Genomic DNA, 7,985 nt, shown 5'->3' with positions numbered 1-7,985 from the left:
CTGCATTATGGCCATGTACAGGAGGAACATGATTGTAAATAAAGAAGCAAGAAAGTGGGAAGGGTCCAAGCTTACTCTTTTTTGCCTGTTCTCATGGGAATTAATCCACTCCTACAAGACCTGCCCCACTCCCATGAGTTAATATTAATCCATTCATAAGGGTAGAGCACTCATGACCTAATTACTTTCCATTAGGAGCCACCTCTTAAAGTTTCTATCACCTCCACGGGGGCCCAAGCTTCTAGTAAATGAGTTTCTGGAGGACAAACCACCAACTCCAAATCATAGAAGGCTCACATTCTCTACTTTGGAAGTCAATATTCCCCATTTTTTGACCCAAAAGCCTTTCTTCTATAGACTTTATATATATATAGGTGAAGAGCAAATACATCATGAACCTCCACTGAGGAGAGACTCAGTCTTATATATAAAAAGACAATTGGAAATGGGTTGAAATAATACCGTATGGACCTCCTAACCATGTGATCTTGGCAACTTCTTAATCCTCAGCAACTGCTCCCTTAGCCATAAACTGGGAATGCAGACAGAGATGGCTCTAGGGACTGATGTGAGGAGCCAGAGATGATACGATGTGTCACTTGGTGACACACTTAGCACATGGTGGCATGAGCAGGGCATGTCATGATGGCAGTCTCAAGCAGGAAGGATCTCAATAGGAGACACACTATAGGGGTCTTAAATGGTTATCAAGTACTGGGTAAATGGGACCCATCGATAGTGGCAAGCCTGAGCCCGAGTCTGCCTGTCTTCGCCTCACACCTTGCATGTTTCGCAGCCCAAGACGAGGCCCTTGCCTCTCCCATCTTTGGAAGCCTAGGCCCTAGGATCAAAGGTGCCATGAGGACAGACCATGGAGCACGGTGATTCCCCCAAATAAAAAATGGAGTTTAGAAACCTAAAGCAGGACAAATTAACACTGGGGCACCAGTACTCATGATTATTGCCCCTTTACAGAGGAGTTGCCAATGTCTGGTAGGCAAGTCTTTGTTGGGCTCCATAGAAAACAGACTCTGAGAGATGGATGTATGTGAAAGTGGTTAACTGGGTACCAAAATTAGACTACTTAGGTACAAGTTCCCAAGATGCACTCTGAAGGAAGGTTGAAGTCAAGTGAGGGAGGAAGAGACGCCAAAAAGAGTGTGTAAATGAGAAGTTTACTTCTGGGACAATGACTTTAATTCCCTGGGGCCTTCTCAGAGAAGACAAATGATTTGGGGTCACCAAGAGGCAAGGAAGCTGTGATACTTACCCACTGCTATGGTTTGGATGAGGATTGTCCCTGCTAAAACTCAGGTTGAGGCTTAATACCCCATTGCAACTCAATTGTTAAGTGGTGGAGCATTTAAGGGAGATAATTAGCATCACTGTCATGAGAGATTAATGCCCATATCCAAGAGGTCAGTTAGGTCTTTTTAGGACTGGATTAATTACCAAAAGAGTGGGTTGTTGTACAAGAGGAAGGATGGTCCTCCTTGTTTCTTCTCTTCCATGTGTACTGTTCCTTGTTCTGCCAAGTTGTTACATAGTGGCCTCACCAGAGGCTGAACAGGTGGGGCCCTCTGATCTTGGACCTCTAACCTCCAAAATCTCTTTTCTTATATAGTTCCAGGTATTTTGTAATAAGGAACGTAATAAGGAACCCACCCACTTCCTTCCTGGGGCATCAATTTTCTAGCACTTTGGGCCTGCCCTTGGGCAGAGAGATTCATGAGTGTTGCGTGGTCTTAGGGTAATGTAGGGTAAGCCTCCCGATGGGCATGCACCACAAAAGAGGTATGCCAGGGGACCCTTGACAGCTTTTGACCTTATTCCTTTTATGATTTCCCGCTCACCCTTTTGTCAAGTGTTTTAGACAGAGCCATTCCTCAGGGAACATAGAGAAGGAGTCCAGAGGACAATCCTCATGAGGATTCAGACATGCCCATGAATTGCTGGTGGGATATAAACTGGCAATGCCTTTTCTGCAGGGCAGTTTGGCAATGGCCTCCTCTGGCTGTGAGGAACAGGATGCCCACCATTCATGACTCAAACCATTGTAGGGAGTGGAAATAGAATCTCAGTAACAGAGCTGAGTACCCAGGCTCTCTTCCCTTTTAATTTCCTCTTTTAATCTAGTTTATTGTCCCTAAGACAGCATTTCAGAGACCCCAGCCAAAGTCTAGTGTCTCCAGAGCATGATGTAGGAAGAAATGCCCTCACAGGAATATCTCCTTTGTGTTGGGCAGGAAAGTCTCTCCTCCGATCTGCCCACCCCCCTTCCATAAATATCTCTTCCATCCCCAGATCCAGGTTTGTTCTGACCTACCTGGTGGTATCAGACTAGGTAGCACTTCTCTATCCCGCACTTCAACCTTGAGGGGATCTGGAGCTTGGGAGGTGATGATAGATCAGGCCAAGAGGATCATAGACTGCCAGTGGCAACCAATGCCCCACGCCACCAGCCCAGCTCAGGGTCAGTCTTGGGTTCAAGATAATCTACTTTCTGTTGCTATAACAAATTAACGGATGCAGGTACTTTATACAAAAAAAAAGATATTTATTTAATTCATAGTTTTGGAGTTGCAAGAGCATGGCACTGGCATCTATTTGGTTCTGGTAAGGGACTTCTTGCTATACCACAATTGGCAGAATGGCATCATGGTGGGAGTGCATACAAAAGGGAGCTATCACCACAGAGCAAGACAGGAAGCCTGTAAGAAAAAATTAGCAGTCAAACTTTCTCCACAATACAACCCATTCTTATGAGAACTAAACCACTCTATGGGGCCAGCCTTAATCCTGTAGAGTCCCCATGACCTAATTATCTCGTACTGGGGACCAAACTTCCAGTACATAAAACTTTGGAAGATCCTTACAAACTATATCCAAACAATAGCCATAACTTGGGATTTAATCTTGAGCACACACTTAGCTAGAGTTCAGCTTCTGAATTCCATCTTGACCCCATCTTATTCTGGAGGAAGACCAGAGAGAGTGTGCCTAGGACAATGGTCCCAGCACATGAGGGTCTGCTACAGGCTTGGTCCATGCTGGGCTTCATACATTTCCACTCCTATATTCTTCAGTGCTTGCAGTAGCTGCAGGGTAAGTCCCAGGCCTCCACCCATCCCAGCTTCCCTCTGTGCCTGGAGTATCCCTGAACCTTGGCAGCCTCCAAATTGAGATAATGGCAGTCACCACATTATCTCTGAACAGCTTTCCCATTCACAGTCTTCCTTTGGTAACCATGGGGAATGGTTCCAGGACCCCCTAGGGATACAAGATTCTGCAGATGCTCAGATCCCTCTTATAACATGATACATCCCTCTTTTAAAATGATTTTATTTGCATAAAAGCCATGCATATAATCTCCCATATACCTTATCTCTAGTTTCAGCCTGATAACTAATACAATGTAAATGCTGTATAAATAGTTGTTACACTGTATAGTTTTTTTATTTGCATTATTTTTATTGACATGTTATTCTTCTTTACTGATTTACCCACATATTTTCAATGTACAGTTGGTTAAATCTGCTGATTCAGCACCTACAAATCTGGGGGGATGACTGTGTATTGTTACATTAATTTCAAATACTCAAATAATGCATGACCATATTTTTCTTATACGAATGAAATTACTTCAATAATACCAAGAAACCCTCGACTGCTTCCTCCTTCCTAAGCCCCTTCTAAGGAAGGTCTCTCCTTGAAGAATTTTCCTGTGCATTTACACCCACCTGTAGCATATATGAAGCATTTCCATGTGTGTGTCATAAACAGCATAATCTGTCCATATTGTTTTGCAGCTTGATTCTTCTTACCAGACACCTGTCTTGTTGAGTGAAGCATATGTTGGCATGTGGCCCTCTGCCATTCTTTCACTGGCTGTTGTGTTTCCCAGTATGGACAAGCTGGTGTAGTCTTTCTCCTATTGGTGGATATTTGGATTCTGGGTACAATTCTGCAGTTTCTTTCTGCTACAGAGTGAAGGTTTGTGTTCCCTCCATATGTTGAAATGGAATTCCCAATGAGATGGTGTTAGGAGGGGGGGGCTTTGGGAGGTGATTAAAGCATGAAGGTGGAGCTCTCACGAATAGGATTGGTGCCCTCATAAAAGGAACACCAGAGAGTTCCCATGCCCCTTCTGCCATATAAGGATATAGTAAGAAGTCTGCTGTGTGTGAGCCAGGAAGAGAACCCTCACTAGACAACAGGTCTGTTGGTACCTTGAACTTGGACTTTGCTGCTACCAGAACTGTCAGAAATAAATTTTTGTAGTTTAAAGAAATTTATTTATTTACCCAGTTTATGCTGTTTTGTTTTAGCAGACTGAATGAACTTAGACATGTTCCTTAAGTTAGAATAATGGAGGCATTAGACCCCATTGACCCCTCACTCTCCATCAAGCATGGCTATCTCTTCTAATGTCTAGCCTCAACTTTTATCTCTGTGCCGGGTGTCCTTCACCTGGCCACCTCTACTGGATGGCCCTATAAAGAGGTCTTTTTGTTTCACAGGAATAGGGATTGTGGCCAGTGTCCATTTGCTGAATCAAGGATCTTTTTGATCATGTTTATTTCTTTATAGAAGAAACATCTAAGGGCAGCCTTAGGTGAGCATGTATATGCACTGACCCTGTTTCTGTGTTTCTGCTGTCTACAAGCAGCCAACACAGGGCTGGCTATGATCCAACACAACCTCATCTGAGAGAAGGAAAATGCCAGTGTATTAGTATGTGCTCACTAAATGCTGGCTTCCTTTCTTTCCAGATTTGTCTTTAACTGGAAAGAATTAATGAATGAGCAAACACTGAGTCACTCCCTGCCATGGCATAGAGCTGATGAGTGGATCCTTACTGACTGCTGAGCCACAGGAAGCAAGCATTTACCTACAGGGATCAATGATGTTATTACTGACAGAGAAGCATCCAAATGGGATATAATAGGAAGTTCCCATTCCTGCCTGAAAAGTTTTATGCCAAAAATGTTGAGCCTACTTCCAGTTTTGAGGAGGAAGAGGAGATGGAGAATCTGGTTAAAGGGCACCTCAAGGTAGCCCAGATGAATTGGGAAGCAGGAACATTTATTTATAAAACTACTGACTTGGCTCATGAAGCAAATGCAAGGCAAGAATGGAAGAGACAGGGTGTGTGCATGTATGTGTGTGTGGGGGGCACTCAGATTAAAAGAGAATTAAAAAGCATAATGCCTAAATAATCATGTGTGGTCTTTATTTGGATCCTATCTGAGCAGAATACCAAAAGATTTTATTTTGGGGATAACGGTAACATGACTATAGATGGGGCTTAGATGACACCAAAGACTTCTTGGTCATTTAGTGTCATAATGGCATTATGATGATGTGGAAGAATGTCCTTAGGGAGTATGTACGGGTAAGATAGGATTTCCTTTTTTTTTTTTTTTTTTGGAGAGTACTATGATGGCAGACTGAAAAATTGGTTATTTTGTGTAGGATATCTGCTTATCAGTGACCTGTTTATAGTATAAGAATATTTGAGGTTCAGGAGCCGGCGCCTCTGTGTCTGCGGCCACTTGCCCTCGGCTCTGTCTTGCGCTACCTACTGCCCTCTTGCCATCCACCATGGTCCTGCTGCATTCCGGCCGCATCCTCTCCATGGCCGCTGGCGCCTTCCACCCAGGCCTTGCCGCCGCAGCCTTTGCCAGAGCCAGCTCTTGGTGGGCCCATGTAGAAATGGGACCCCCAGATCCCATCCTGGGAGTCACTGAAGCCTACAAGAGAGACACCAACAGCAAAAAGATGAACCTGGGAGTTGGTGCCTACCGAGATGATAATGGAAAGCCTTATGTGCTCTCTAGCGTCCGGAAGGCAGAGGTCCAGATTGCTGCAAAAAATTTGGACAAGGAATACCTGCCCATGGGTGGACTGGCTGAATTTTGTAAGGCATCTGCAGAACTAGCCCTGGGTGAGAACAGTGAGGTGTTGAAAAGTGGCCGGTTTGTCACCATGCAGACCATTTCTGGAACTGGCGCCTTAAGGGTTGGAGCCAATTTTATGGAAAGATTTTTTTTTTAAGTTCAGCCGAGATGTCTTTCTACCCAAACTGTCCTGGGGAAATCACACACCCATTTTCAGGGATGCTGGCTTGCTACAGGGTTATCGGTACTATGACCCAGAGACTTGTGATTTTGACTTCACAGGCGCCATAGAAGACATTTCGAAAATGCCAGAGCAGAGTGTTCTTCTCCTTCACGCCTGTGCCCACAATCCCACAGGAGTGGACCCTCGTCCTGAGCAGTGGAAGGAAATAGCATCTGTGGTAAAGAAAAAGAATCTCTTTGAATTCTTTGACGTGGCCTACCGAGGCTTTGCCAGTGGTGGTGGTAACAAGGATGCCTGGGCTGTGCGCCACTTCATCGAACAGGGCATTAATGTTTGTCTCTGCCAATCATATGCCAAGAACATGGGCTTATAAGGCGAGCGCGTGGGAGCCTTCACCGTAGTCTGCAAAGATGCTGATGAAGCCAAAAGGGTGGAGTCATAGCTGAAGATTGTGATTCGCCCCTTGTATTCCAACCCTCCTCTCAACGGGGCCCGGATCGCCTCTACCATCCTGACTTCCCCAGATTTGCGAAAGCAATGGTTGCAGGAAGTGAAGGGCATGGCGAACCGCATCATTAGCATGAGGTCTCAGCTGGTCTCTAACCTCAAGAAGGAGGGCCCCTCCCACAACTGGCAGCACATCACCGACCAGATCGGCATGTTTTGTTTCACAGGCCTAAAGCCTGAACAGGTAGAGCGACTGACCAAGGAGTTCTCCATCTACATGACAAAGGATGGCCGCATCTCTGTGGCAGGGGTCACCTCCAACAATGTGGCCTACCTTGCCCATGCCATCCACCAGGTCACCAAGTAATTTCCTGGTGCGAGAACAGAGACAACCTTTCTGTCGTCAGCCACATCCACATGCAGGATGAGGGAGGGTGGATGGTGGAGAGGGTCATTTCTTTCAACCACAGTGCATAACACTTAGTGATTGGATGTGTTTCTCAGAAAGCAACATGTAGTAAGATAGGGCAGAGGCATCCATGGCTGGTGTCTGGAACTCTGTGGCTTTAAACCAAACTCCCCCATCATCCTTTATCTCCAACTTTTTTGAAAGAGTTTACATGTATAAGAAAGTCACAGCACCAAAAACTGGTCATGATGTTGCAATATTTCAGAAGCTTTAATGAAGCACTGTGTGGTGGAAGGGGTTCCTCTGCAGATCCAGCTTGAGACATAGCTCATGCTATAGGCTGAGTTGTATCATTAACAGTCTACTGCACATTTGTCCCCCCATGGTGGAGCATCCTATCAACAGACCATATTGCACAAATTGTGCTTTACAAAAACCAATGAGTCTGTTGCCACTGCAGCAAGGAAAATAATAGATGTTGTTTCCTGTCTTATTTAAGAAAATAAGGAAAATATCTGTCTCTTCTTACCATTGCTGTTCTTTTCTTTAACACAAAGATCTATAACTAGCCTAGATTTCCATCCCATTCTATTGCTTGATTAACCATGAACCCATCGTATCAGGATCTATTTAAGAACGGAGAACATAGTTTTCTGCTCATGCCATACCCTCTTTCTTGGCGAAGAATAGTGGAGGGTAGGTGACTGCACTTTATGCCGGCATCCTCATCAGTGACTGTGTAATTGTCTCCTCCTGGGGTGCTGCCTCTGCCGGCTGGACCTCTTCCTTCATTCCTTGTGGTTGTGCAGCCACTAACCTCACATCATGAGTCAAGCAACACAGGTTAGAATCAGAAAGGTGATAGTCTGGGGTTTGTGTGCTACCAGCAAAGCTTAGGCTTCACTCTTGGAACAATAACCACCATCTGCTGTAATCATGTAGACTTATTACAGCTTGATTTCTCTGTTACAATAAAATTACTGTAGATCCAAAAAAAAAAAAAAAAGAATATTTGACAAGCAATTGTTTTTAATTTATAAAAACA

General features: G+C 44.6%; 1 pseudogene; it reads left to right on the top strand.

Moving 5' to 3' along the window:
- The first annotated feature begins 5,544 nt into the window (after positions 1–5,544).
- Positions 5,545–6,931, top strand: LOC143399101 (aspartate aminotransferase, mitochondrial pseudogene; annotated as a pseudogene).
- Positions 6,932–7,985: the final 1,054 nt, after the last annotated feature.

This window comes from Callospermophilus lateralis, chromosome 5, assembly GCF_048772815.1.
Source record: "Callospermophilus lateralis isolate mCalLat2 chromosome 5, mCalLat2.hap1, whole genome shotgun sequence".
Lineage (NCBI taxonomy): Eukaryota > Metazoa > Chordata > Mammalia > Rodentia > Sciuridae > Callospermophilus > Callospermophilus lateralis.
The sequence above is the reverse complement of the archived record's forward strand: the minus strand, read 5'-3'. Positions and strand labels throughout refer to the sequence as shown.